The 13,676-nt window shown below is 45.5% G+C and overlaps 1 protein-coding gene across 1 annotated transcript in view; it reads right to left on the reverse strand.

The window, feature by feature from the left end:
* The window catches only part of TMEM45B (transmembrane protein 45B), a 165,414-nt gene extending 152,146 nt beyond the window's left edge, over nt 1-13,268 (reverse strand). The window contains exon 1 of the mRNA XM_073570083.1: nt 13,248-13,268. The gene's annotated coding sequence lies outside the window, so the exon portion shown is untranslated. The remainder of the gene's footprint in view (nt 1-13,247) is intronic.
* Nucleotides 13,269-13,676: the final 408 nt, after the last annotated feature.

The following is a 13,676-nucleotide window of genomic DNA, read 5'->3' on the forward strand; positions in this document are numbered from 1 at the left end:
CCATTGGCATAATGGTGTCTTCCACCTGGGACACTCTCGCCTCCACCTCCGTGATGAGCCCCCTCATGGCCTGCATGTCGTGACAGTCTCCCCACCTCAGTGTAGACATCCTCTATTTTTTCCGTCAGGGATGTCCTAGTAAGGGAGATAGCCTGCATCAGCTGTTCAGATGCCTGTTTAAAGCCCCCGTTACACACTGCGATATTGCTGTAAAGTCACCGATTTTGTGACGTAGCAGCGATATTGCTAGCGATATCGCTACATGTGATACTTACCTCTGACCGGCTCCCCCGCTGGTTATCGCTGATCGCGCGAGAAGCTCCTGGACCATTCCTCGTCGTCCACTTCCTGTGGCGCCGACGAGCGACGCGTGGAGTCGGGCGGGAGGACGCAGGATTGCCGCGTCTGACCGGTAAGTAGCGACCCCCGTCCCCTGCGATGTCGCTGGTGAGATCTGCCTGTGTGGCAGCTCACTAGCGACCACCTAGCGATGCACCAGCGATCTTGACCGCGTCATATCGCTAGTCGGGATCGCTGGTGCATCGCTAGGTGTAACGGTACCCTAAGAGTCATTTCTTCCTGTTCGACCTCCTCTCCATCTCCATTCCCTGAGGGACGATTTTTACGCTGAGATTGTGGGGGAGCTGAGAGTACACGTACTCTACGAAACAAAGGGTCGGGCCTGGCACATTCCTTCAATTTTTCTGCTGCCATCGATCCCTTAGAGCGGTTCATGATAAAGGGCCGTGAAGTACCCCGGTATAGCTGAAGTTGTACAGTCTGTAAATCTTCCCGTAGCAGTTATATATGCGCAATAGGGACACACTCATTAATTACAGCCTGGGAGCAGAGTCTGTATGAATGTAGGCAAAATGTCACCAAGGCTCCTATGGCAGTGGGGGAGGGGGAGGGACATCCACCCTCAGTAGCAATGGGAGGGGGAGCAGTGTAATGGTATTAGCAGGCCAGCAGTTCAGTTGGGGAAGAGGGAATCATGCAGAGCCCATCTCTAAGGGCACTCACCGCACTCCTCTTGGATCCTACAGGACCTTTGCCATGACAATTCCTGGTCATTATATGACCTGTATATTGGCTTTTTCACCAGTTTTCACCTTTGCAGAATCTCTAATTTTCACTCATCTCTGAGCTAGTGAGTGATTATTAGCTGCTATGTCATCTCCCAGGCACTGCACACACTGACGTGAAGGATACCTGCTCTCCTGTCTCTATGTAGCATTCAGAAGCATTAGCAGCATGGAGGACATTATGCAACATTACTTCACAGTGTAGCCCTAAATGGCATTGTGACTCTAAAAATACAAAGAATGATCTTATAAAGTAAAATGAACATCAAAATTATGATAGTATTTAATTATTTCAAAAAGCTGACTGTAAGTGTTGTCCAAAAATTGAAAGGCGGGTAACTTACATTGAAAAGCTGAAGTAACTTGCGTTATAAAGCTGATGGTAACTTACGTTACAATAAGTTTACTTCAAACAGAAACCGTGAAACTTTTAGCAGGAACATGAAACTTGGTGAATAGTTAATACATTATGCTACTGTATATAAGAACTCTGCAAGTTACAATTTAATCTATGCTTAGTTCTCAATCCTACAAAAACTTTTTATCTTTTTGGTAACTTACGTTACTGAGAAAATGTCTACAAGGGATATGTGCAAAATTTCTGGTAAACAATAATCTTACAGAACCAAAGATATTGTAGTATTTTGGTTTCCTAACAGTATTTATTTTATATTTACTGAACTTTAAGTTATGCATGTTGCTAGTTAATAGTAATCCACTTACCAATATAGTCTGTTACTCTATGATTCCAAATAAAGTCCATGGAGCCTCATTTAAGAGTCTCAAACACGGGACTAGCCAGATCTTCCTCTATGATTCCAGGAAGAACACTAGATGTTCACATTCAACCCTCTTCCATCTTGAAAATATATGCAATTTGATTACTTGAAAATGGTCCAGCTGGATACCTTTATTCCCTTAAAGTATATTCAGATAAGCCATATTATTTCGTCTTTCTTGATTATTGGTTATAATGCCTTTGTAGTCACATAACATGTGTAATGCCTGTATAAGATAAGATAATCCTTTAATCGTCCCACCATGGGGAAATTCAGAGTATAAGTTAATATGTTATTTATTCGGTCGTCCATGACAGCACCACCTGAGAGAGGGGATCCGCCCTTTAGGAACAGGAAACCTACAGATACAAAAGGGTGGCACCTCTCCCACGCATCAGTTGGTTTCCTGTTCCTAGAGGACAGGACTCTCTACAGATCGTCCGTCAGAATCATCATGGAATACCCAGGCCGGCTGACCGACCCAGGTAGCGAGGGGGTCTCCTACCTCGGTCAGTGCGGGGTCCCTGGAAGCGCCACGGTGGGGCCGGGTAGGTCACCACGGCAGTGGACGAAGCAGGTGGAGCAAGGGTCCGGAGGATGCCGTCTCCAGAGCCAGCACCTGGTAGGTATGCCCCGGTGCGCTTCCCCAGGCCCGGTCCTCCGGGTCAGTGCTGTCTCCTGGCCGGGCTCATGGCGGCGGGCGCGGGGGGTGCTGGCACTCCGGGCGGGCCTGCGCGGCTCCTTCGCGCGCGCTCCCGCAGGGCTCTGTGAGCGGCGGAAGTGACGCGGCGGAAGGGGCGGAGCGATGGCGCCGATACCGGAAGTCGGGTGCCGGCGGCCTCCGGCGCGCGCCGCGGGTGCATGCCGGTCCGGGGGTCGCGCGGCGACCCGGCGAAGGCGAGGGGGGCCGGAGCATGGGGGAGGGAACGCAAAGCCGGGGGGTGGTGCTAGGACAGTATGCCTGCTAACCCGGACAGGAGGCCATATAAGGCAGATGGGGACGCCGCTGGGGTGCTTCTGAAGGCCCCAGCAATGGAGACGTCGGAAGCCCCCTTAGTCCAGCAGGACGAGACGCAGGAACACCCGCAGAAACAGGCGAGTGGCCAGCAGAAGAGACAGAAACGAACCAGCGACCAGTGCCGCGAAAGTTCCTCCAGAAAGGACCCCCCTGCCTCAATCCGTGATCCGGTACCTGCCTCATCTGCATGGGTAAGAGATCTCCGTGAATGTACCCTGATGCAGTGTTCCTTTATGCTTTTTTTCAGGGGAAGAAGGTTACGGGAAAACAGAAACACAGGGAATGTGCCCTCTGTAGTTCCCCCCTTCCAGATGGCCACCCTAAAAAATTATGCCAGCCATGCATACGGCAGACGGTAGGAGTTATTAAGGACAGGGAGTCCAGGGGTAGATTGTCAGGCCCTTATACTCTCCCCCGTTTATGCAGGTAGCGGAAGAGACACCTGACTTCACTTCAAACCTGAGAGACATGATCAGGGCAGAAATGAAAGCTTTACCTCAAAGAGAACCTTCTAGGAGAAGAGAGGCTAGTGGTTCAGGCTCGGAGGCCTCAGTCGCCCCTGGGAAGGGGGACAATTCCTTGGACTCCTCGGCCTCCTCGTCGTCTTCCTCGGATGAAGACTCTAGCCGGTTCTGCTTCCCCTTAGACCAGATGGACAAATTAGTGAAAGCTATACGGTCCACCATGGGGGTAGCGGACAAAAAACAGGAACTCTCAGCACAGGACATTATGTTCGGGGGGTTAGACCCCAAAAAACGTAAAGCCTTTCCATTAAACGAAAAGGTTCACAGCCTAATTGATAGAGAGTGGAAGAGACCGGAAAAAAGGGGCTCCATGCCACCAGCCTTTAAGCGGAGATACCCCTTCGAGGACCCGGTGGTAAATAGATGGGATAAAGCCCCGAAACTAGATGCTGCAGTAGCCAAAGCATCTAAAAAATCCGCCATACCATTTGACGATATGGCCTCCCTGAAAGATCCGTTAGATAAGAAAGCGGATTCTTTCCTTAAAGGGACATGGGAGATGTCAGCAGGCGCATTAAGACCAGCGGTAGCTGCCACCTGTACAGCCAGATCCATGATGGTCTGGCTAGATCAGCTAGATTCCGAACTAAGAGATGGAGCATCAAGATCATCTATTCGGAAAAATTTACCCATCATTCAGAATGCCGCAGCGTTTTTAGCCGATGCTTCTGCAGACTCTGCAAGAATGGCGGCAAAAGCCGCAGGTCTGTCTAATGCAGCGCGAAGAGCGCTCTGGTTAAAATGCTGGCCAGGAGATATTCAAACCCGGTCCCGTCTCTGTTCCATTCCCTGCGAAGGGGAGTACCTATTCGGTCCCGTCTTGGACGAATTGTTGGAGAAAGCTGGAGATGACAAAAAGAAATTTCCCAGTCTCCCGAACCCCTCGTACAGACGTCCCTTCGCCAGGAAAGGGGTTTTCCGGAGAAGGCCGTCCAGAGATCAGGGCAGATGGGATGATAAAAAAAGGAAAGGTACAGGATTCATGTTTGGGGGAGGGCGCCAGGAAGGTCCAGCTCGGGATACGAAAAAGCCGCCCCAATGACTAGTTGCCCCGGTAGGAGGGAGACTAGCTGCCTTCTACCCATCCTGGTCTCTGATCTCCAATAGCAGCTGGATATTGGGGATAATAGCCGTGGGACTACGACTAGAGTTTTCTAGGGTTCCCCTTGATCAATTTAAAATCACCCCTCTCAGGTCATCTGCGGCAGAACAAGCTGCCCTGGAAGCCGAGGTTCATATCCTGTGCGCTAAGAAAGTCCTGATAGAGGTTCCGGAGGAAGAATGTGGGAAGGGATTCTACTCCCCTCTGTTCCTGGTCCGCAAACCGGACAGCTCCTTTAGGACAATAATTAACCTTAAAGCCCTCAACAAATTTTTGGTCATACGTCCCTTTAAGATGGAAACGATTAGATCTGCAATAAAATTGCTGTTCAAAAATTGCTTCATGGTGGTGTTAGATTTAAAAGACGCATACTACCATATACCCATCCATGCAGGCCATCAGCGGTTCCTCAGAGTGGCGGTTCATTTGGATGGGTCAATTCGACATTTCCAATATGCGGCCCTCCCTTTTGGAGTGGCAGTCGCTCCCCGAGTGTTTACTAAGGTGATAGCGGAGGTCATGGCCCATCTACGTGAATCAAACATTCTGGTGATCCCCTACCTGGACGATTTTCTCATTGTAGGTAAAACGGCAAACCATTGTTTACAACAGCTGCAAAAGGCAATGTCTGCCCTAGAACGGTTAGGATGGTTGCTGAACGTCAAAAAGTCCCGGTTGCAGCCAATGAAAGTCCAACAATTTTTGGGCCTAACCCTGGATTCTGAAAAACAGGAATGCCGTCTGCCTCCGGACAAGCTCGTTCGCCTCCATTATCAGATTCTGAACGCCTCCAATAACCCCACCATGTCCCTCAGAAAAGCCATGTCCCTTTTAGGCTCTCTCTCGGCTTGTATCCCGGCAGTCCAGTGGGCCCAGTTTCATGCAAGGAAACTACAGAGCGAGGTCTTATTACATCAAAAAGTCCTTGGAGGTTACTTGGAGGGTCAGCTAACCTTATCCCGTAACACAAGGGAGTCCCTAGAGTGGTGGTTACACAAGGATAACTTATTAAAAGGGGTGCCCTGGGAGTATAACGTAACCCGCATAGTCACCACGGATGCTAGTCCTTACGGTTGGGGAGCTCATATGGGTGAAATTTTAGTCCAGGACCGATGGCAACATCATCAGTTAGGAATGTCATCTAACCTAAAAGAATTATCGGCAGTAGAACAGGCGGCTAAAAAGCTCCTTGTGTATCTACAGGGCCATCATGTACGAGTGTTCTCCGACAATCAGGTCACCGTGGCATACATCAATCACCAAGGCGGGACTCGTTCCAGACCCCTGATGTTGGTAGCAGAACGGTTGTTCCATCTAGCAGAACAATACTTCCTATCTTTAACAGCATTGCATATAAAAGGAAAAGACAACATCACAGCAGACTTTTTAAGCCGCAATCGGCTAAAGCAAGGGGAATGGTCCTTAAACACCTCCATATTCAAACTGATTGTTCAAAAGTGGGGATATCCAGAGGTAGACCTATTCGCCACCAGAGACAACACTCAATTGGAACAATTCTGCTCCCTGAATCCCAGAGAAAATCCTCTGGCGGTAGATGCCTTCCTGATAAACTGGGACTTCAAACTAGCCTACGCCTTCCCTCCCCTATCTCTTCTACCCCTAGTGATGAGGAAAATCAGGAAGGACAGAGCAAGGGTGATAGTTATCGCTCCGTTTTGGCCCAGGAGAGCATGGTTCTCATGCCTCAGGACCATGTTGGTGTCCGATCCTTGGGTTCTGCCGGACATCCCGGATCTCCTGTCCCAGGGCCCAGTCTTCCATCCTCAGGTGGCTGGCCTTCATCTGACGGCGTGGAGTTTGAACGGTCATTATTAGAAGAAAAGGGTTTCTCCACAGACCTAATTAACACCCTTCTTAAAAGTAGGAAAATCATTACCACAAAAATTTATGTCAGGATTTGGAAAAAATTCCTTCAAAACTCAGAAGTAATCGCTGGGGATTCAGCACCTATAATGCAGATATTAGAGTTCCTACAAAAAGGTCTAGACATGGGACTCTCTACCAGTACCCTTAAAGTACAAGTGTCAGCCTTGGGGGCTCTGTTTAGCTGCAACATTGCTGGTAATTATTGGATAAGCAGATTCATTAAGGCAGCAGGTAGATCCAGGCCAATAATGAAGGATAGGTTTATGCCGTGGGACTTGAACCTAGTCCTCACTGCTATGACAGAGACTCCATTCGAACCTATCTCGTCGGCTTCCCTAAAAATCCTGTCCCTCAAGGTAGCCTTCCTGGTAGCTCTGACATCAGCTCGCAGAATAAGCGATATTCAGGCCTTATCTAGGTGTCCTCCTTATTTACAATTTAAAGAGGATAGGGTAATACTCAGACCTGATCCAGCGTACTTGCCAAAGGTAGTTTCTAGTTTCCATAGGACACAGGAGATAGTTCTGCCATCCTTCCTCCCTAATCCATCTAATGAGAAGGAAAGGAAACTACACACCCTGGATGTCAGGAGAGGCCTCATAGAATATCTGTCAGTCACTGATCCCTGGAAGAAAGATAATGCCCTATTTATCTCTCATCAAGGCCCCAGAAAAGGTTGTAGAGCATCAAAAAATACACTAGCCAGATGGATTAGAGAGGCGATTGCAATAGCATACACATCAAAGGGCAGGTCGCCACCCGGAAAGCTGAGGGCGCATTCCACCAGGGCAATGGCAACCTCCTGGGCTGAAAGATCAGAAGTCTCCATCGACCAGATATGTAAGGCGGCTACTTGGTCCTCTCCGAGCACCTTTTATAGTCATTATAGGCTAGACCTAAGTGCTTCCACAGACCTCTCTTTTGGTATAAGGGTGCTGCAGGCTGTAGTCCCTCCCTAAAACTGATATTACTCTCTGTAAATCTCTCAGGTGGTGCTGTCATGGACGACCGAATAAAGTCTTAGTTACTCACCGGTTAACGGTATTTTTCGGAGTCCATGACAGCACCCGTATATTCCCTCCCTTTAGTTTAATTGGGGTGTGCACGTCTTTTTCTTGTATATACCCACTGGTGATAAAAGTTATAATTGTAAAGAATACTGTACATAAATCATGCATTAACCTTGGAAGTCCTCTTGTGCTCTGTAATCCAACTGATGCGTGGGAGAGGTGCCACCCTTTTGTATCTGTAGGTTTCCTGTTCCTAAAGGGCGGATCCCCTCTCTCAGGTGGTGCTGTCATGGACTCCGAAAAATACCGTTAACCGGTGAGTAACTAAGACTCTTCCTGCTAATTGGGGCAAAAGAAAGAGTAGCACACACAGCATAACTGCCATATGGGGGATATATCATAATATAGGCAATATAGCAAAAAATTACCCCATAATACTCACAGTGCTGTGGACTGTAAAGAGACCAATTGTCAAACTGACATAAGAGGAGGGGGAAGATAAACAACTTCCAAACGACAATAAGGGTCAAAATATAAAATTTCTTTATTGGACACAGGGCAAGGAACAATACAGATTTAAAATAATAGCTGATAGCTTGTCACAGAGAGGTCAAAAGCACCGTGGTCCACACATGCTGCTTCAATGTATCCCATATAGGGAGGATGCGCATTTCGGGAACCTTCGTCAGGGGGCCCCCCCCTGACGAAGGTTCCCGAAACGCGCGTCGGGGCGGGCACCGGGTCTTGCCACTTATCTGCATGCACATACTAGGTAATGTAGGACGTATTTACTACTTATTATATGGTCACTTGCAGTGTATTCATGTGTTATCATTGTTAAATTGAGTAGTCTATGCTTCTATATATTACATTGAATGATGGTGACACCTCCCTGTCCTCCCTATATGGGATACATTGAAGCAGCATGTGTGGACCACGGTGCTTTTGACCTCTCTGTGACAAGCTATCAGCAATTATTTTAAATCTGTATTGTTCCTTGCTCTGTTAATTGGGGTGCAAGGTCCACTTGATCCCTTCTTCCCTTATTGTATTTCCCCTTCCCGGTCCTTCCCCTTCTCCCCCCCTATTGTTATGTAAATCATTAATAAAACTCATGGAAAAAGAAATATATGGAATTTGAAAGAAACAGTGTTGCCACCTTATTCCATGTGTAATGAAGTACCAACTTACAAAAAATTAACTATTTCCAAAATATTTGAAAATATTCCTTCTCAGCATGGAATCGCCCAATTGATACCTGGCCGCGATCAGCCGCGCTCCCCCTGGGAGCATGGCTGATCGTATTGTTAAGGGGAAAATATATGGCATATGAATATATACAAGAATCAAAAACTGTACCACTATATGGACGCTTTGCTGAATATTGGGAGCATGTAGCTTTAAGATATTTCTGATTTTCTAAGACTTATTTCTGTATTGTATAACCCACCTAGGCTTCATGCAATACTGGGTGGATTAGGGTGGACCGGGCTAGGAGATGATAATTATGTACATAAAGATTATGTAGCGATATGGGAACATATGAGATCAATACTAAGTTGCTATTTGGGGTAAACTAATTTGGAAATGCACCCATGATGTAACACAATGAGACAGCGCAAGTTCTGTTATAAAAACTGTACATCTCGGATTAAAGATAGAATGTATCATGTCAAAATGATTCTCCTCTGTCTTGTGTGTTCTCTTTTCTGTGCACGTATAATCTCTGCCAGAGATCCAATTCGGCCACAGACAAATAAGATGGCGACACACGCATTCTGTGTGCTATATCATTTGGCGCCCAACGTGGGGCTAGGACGAAAGTTCGAACCTGACCAGCCGCAAGAAGACCTCCAATCTTGGACCGGACCACTCGAGGGTGGAGATGTGCACCTCCTACTAGGTAAGAAAATTATTCATCTTACCTATAACCCTCCAGTGATTCCGTGCTGAAATGAAGGTCGGTCGGCTGTCAGGTTCGGACATAGTGACCAATCTGACAAGTCCTAGCACCAAAAACCCACCCTGGTCACAATTTCCTTAATTGTCTGCCTTATCTGCTTTGCCTCTCTGCTTTGCTGTTTTGGTTGTTTGCATATGTGATTGTTTCCTCAGGCAGCCTGAAAAGGAAAAAATATAGATAGGGAGACGTACTGAGCAAATTCACTGTCACTCTGGTTCCGGTCCTGCTCTCGGCTTGACCGATGATCGCAGAAGTCTGACCTGTGTCTCTCCCAGTGGGCAAGTGGGAGTAGGGCCTTGATTACTCTGAGTGATTTTCCAACCTCTAAGTGGTTGGTGACTTCTTGCGGGGTTCCCACCGGACATCACCTGGCTAAGGTGATGGTGTTTTAGCTGCAGAATAGGTTCATAAGTTATACGGGTGGAAGGGTAATTATACTAATTACAATTACCGTGTTGATGAGGCAGTGATTGCGCTCTCCCTGAAAAGTATGGTTTGCCCAGGTGTAGATTTTTCACCTCTACAAATCAGGCTGGCATATGGATAGGTAAATTGTGAATTGTTTTGGTGTCAAGGATTTGCAGTATTTGATGTCAGTACCAGTTTTAAATTCATTGTCTTTTGTCGTGTGTATGATTTGCCGGCAGGAGGCGTACTAGCATGTGGTTAAAATTTTTGAATGCATTCTATGTGTGTATACATACAGTGGGGCAAAAAAGTATTTAGTCAGTCAGCAATAGTGCAAGTTCCACCACTTAAAAAGATGAGAGGCGTCTGTAATTTACATCATAGGTAGACCTCAACTATGGGAGACAAACTGAGAAAAAAAAATCCCGAAAATCACATTGTCTGTTTTGTTTTCATTTTATTTGCATATTATGGTGGAAAATAAGTATTTGGTCAGAAACAAGCAATCAAGATTTCTGGCTCTAACAGACCTGTAACTTCTTCTTTAAGAGTCTCCTCTTTCCTCCACTCATTACCTGTAGTAATGGCACCTGTTCAAACTTGTTATCAGTATAAAAAGACACCTGTGCACACCCTCAAACAGTCTGACTCCAAACTCCACTATGGTGAAGACCAAAGAGCTGTCAAAGGACACCAGAAACAAAATTGTAGCCCTGCACCAGGCTGGGAAGACTGAATCTGCAATAGCCAACCAGCTTGGAGTGAAGAAATCAACTGTGGGAGCAATAATTAGAAAATGGAAGACATACAAGACCACTGATAATCTCCCTCGATCTGGTGCTCCACGCAAAATCCCACCCCGTGGGGTCAGAATGATCACAAGAACGGTGAGCAAAAATCCCAGAACCACGCGGGGGAACCTAGTGAATGAACTGCAGAGAGCTGGGACCAATGTAACAAGGCCTACCATAAGTAACACACTACGCCACCATGGACTCAGATCCTGCAGTGCCAGACGTGTCCCACTGCTTAAGCCTGTACATGTCCGTGCCCGTCTGAAGTTTGCTAGAGAGCATTTGGATGATCCAGAGGAGTTTTGGGAGAATGTCCTATGGTCTGATGAAACCAAACTGGAACTGTTTGGTAGAAACACAACTTGTCGTGTTTGGAGGAAAAAGAATACTGAGTTGCATCCATCAAACACCATACCTACTGTAAAGCATGGTGGTAGAAACATCATGCTTTGGGGCTGTTTCTCTGCAAAGGGGCCAGGACGACTGATCCGGGTACATGAAAGAAGGAATGGGGCCATGTATCGTGAGATTTTGAGCGCAAACCTCCTTCCATCAGCAAGGGCATTGAAGATGAAACGTGGCTGGGTCTTTCAACATGACAATGATCCAAAGCACACCGCCAGGGCAACGAAGGAGTGGCTTCGTAAGAAGCATTTCAAGGTCCTGGAGTGGCCTAGCCAGTCTCCAGATCTCAACCCTATAGAAAACCTTTGGAGGGAGTTGAAAGTCCGTGTTGCCAAGCGAAAAGCCAAAAACATCACTGCTCTAGAGGAGATCTGCATGGAGGAATGGGCCAACATACCAACAACAGTGTGTGGCAACCTTGTGAAGACTTACAGAAAACGTTTGACCTCTGTCATTGCCAACAAAGGATATATCACAAAGTATTGAGATGAAATTTTGTTTCTGACCAAATACTTATTTTCCACCATAATATGCAAATAAAATGAAAAAAAACCAGACAATGTGATTTTCTGGATTTTTTTTTTCTCAGTTTGTCTCCCATAGTTGAGGTCTACCTATGATGTAAATTACAGACGCCTCTCATCTTTTTAAGTGGTGGAACTTGCACTATTGCTGACTGACTAAATACTTTTTTGCCCCACTGTATATATGTTGTGAAATTAGAGAATTGGTTAAACTAGTTTTGTTCTGCATACTATAATTATAAGGTTAGTTGTTAAAATTTGTTCAGGTAGAAAGAGAATTACTTGAATGGTAATTGCTTTGATTTGTACAGATATCTCTGTGAGATCCGAGGTCTATTGTTACTTTTTAGTTAATGTTTTACTAATGTCACTACATTTCTCTATGAGATGGTTTTCTTTGAAATGATTTAAAGCAAAAGTTTTGAGGAAACAGAAATTTTAACCATTTATCAGGTATTTTTAGACTACGCAGTTTCTGGATACACAAGATTTGTGAAATACTCTGGTGTTAGTTGTTGGTTAATTCCCTATATTACTGTGTTCAAGATAGCTAGACATGACTATGTTCACTGAAGACCCCTTTACTCGGACATAAGGAGTACATACAGCTTTTACAGTCTCATATCCAACTGTTCATAACCCCGTGAGAATTTGTTTCAAGACGCACACATACATATGTTTTTCAGATATACTCAGAATTCAGATGATAGAATGGGTGGGAACAGTCAGTCAATATCTATAAGACAGATATGACCCATAGTGGAGTGAGGAAGAAAATGTACGTTAAGAAACCCTCCGATCACGAGGGGAGGAGCATTAGTTAAGGGATGTAAGAATGTTAATGAGTAGAGAGCAGCATCCCAGCCTCAGGTATTATGAGGTGTTACAGGACCCTGAAGCATTTTATAAGATGGCAGAGGAAGTTAGGAAAAAAGGGATGAGGAGAGGAATATAACAAGATTACTGAATTTTATACAAAACAAATATTTACACAGGAAGATCTGTCAGTTGCAATATCTGCATTACATTCATTTATACTTCTTATATACATTCCCGATGACTGGACGTATGCCAGCTGTCAAACACAGAATGCAGAATATCGTGAGACTTGTTCTGACTGTCAGATGACCAATTCAAGTAGTCTTACCCTCTTTCCAACTATTTATATAGACGGCACGCCTTATGCTACATCCTGTCCAGCATCCATTATAGTTTTATTAATTAACGTAGTTTATGAAAAGAATAATGAAGAAAAAGATGAATATGACATGGAGGTATATAATTAAACAGAACCGGAGGGGACAGGAACAGCAAATAGCTCAGACTGATAATCTACAGTATTTATCATTATATGGTGGGGGGGCATAATTATCATCATCATCATTATCATCATCTTTTAGGCCTCAAAGCTCATACTTTTGTACACAATCTACTCCACGCAAGGACTCAGGGAAATACCAGGAGACAGATACCCTAGTAAGCAGCTTGCCAGACCCCCATTCTCCAGGATGTCATGCAGGGAAAAGGAGAACCTGTGGATAATTTCTTCCATCAATGTAACAAAAAGTTTCTGGATCTCAGATTTGAAATGCAAATTAGTTCCCAGTTGGAAGAAGCTTGACACCCACCAACATCGAGCTCCAGATTTTAATAGGGTATTGGCATACTGATTCCACAACCCATAAAAGTACGTATACTCTTACAGCCCCACCCCCACAAAAATACAATAGAGAAACAACATCTCTCACCCAGACAGAGGTTGAGGATACTCCGCTGAAATTTCTGGTGGGTCCCGATGCAATCAGAAGAGTAATCAGGGATATTGATGTACTTGCTGAAGAAGTATGTAGTCTTTTCTTTTTTACAGGACACATCTGTAGATCATGTGGGCGTTGAACTAATGGCACTGATCCCAGACTCAATATTGGCAGGCAGAAAATCCAGTTTGTAAAGGTGGGGCCGAAGCCAGTAGCTTTGCTGCCAAGGAAATTGCAATATTCACCCTACATTTCATAATTTGTAATTTTTATTATCAAGTAATAGATGATACATGACTTGTGTGCTGTCAATGAAGTTATAATACTGAACACATCTGTGGTGCCAAACCCACACACTGTTTTTTTTGTTTGTTTTTTTTATCAATTCTATTTATTTTTCTATGGTTTACGATGATTGAC

Source organism: Dendrobates tinctorius, unplaced genomic scaffold (genome assembly GCF_039654945.1).
Source record: "Dendrobates tinctorius isolate UK_male_01 unplaced genomic scaffold, ASM3965494v1 ptg000028l, whole genome shotgun sequence".
Classification (NCBI taxonomy): Eukaryota; Metazoa; Chordata; class Amphibia; order Anura; family Dendrobatidae; genus Dendrobates; species Dendrobates tinctorius.